This window comes from Alligator sinensis, unplaced genomic scaffold (genome assembly GCF_000455745.1).
Source record: "Alligator sinensis unplaced genomic scaffold, ASM45574v1 scaffold1365_1, whole genome shotgun sequence".
In the NCBI taxonomy this organism is placed as follows: Eukaryota; Metazoa; Chordata; order Crocodylia; family Alligatoridae; genus Alligator; species Alligator sinensis.
The window spans coordinates 481,721-481,962 of record NW_005842977.1 but is presented as its reverse complement, the minus strand read 5'-3'; the positions used below and the strand labels follow the sequence as shown (position 1 = coordinate 481,962).

General features: G+C 56.2%; 1 protein-coding gene across 1 annotated transcript in view; it reads left to right on the top strand.

The window, feature by feature from the left end:
* Positions 1-242, top strand: part of MRPL50 (mitochondrial ribosomal protein L50) — a 16,389-nt gene that overhangs the window by 3,683 nt on the left and 12,464 nt on the right. The window lies entirely within an intron of this gene.

Genomic DNA, 242 nt, shown 5'->3' with positions numbered 1-242 from the left:
CCGGTCTTAATTTAGGCACAGGTGGCGGCTAGCTATTGGCTTGCTAGCCGTACAAAAGGCTTGGGTGGTTTCTGCCCAAGTTGGAGAGAAAGACGGAAAGAGAGACGGAGAGAGAGATGGAGAGACGGATCTCTAAGCGCTGTGGGTCCTTTCGAACCCAGCGCGTCTTTCTTAAGAAGGCGATAGAGGCTCCACTTGCCCAACCCCCGGAGCCTCGCAAAATCCCGGGCACCACTTCCCGC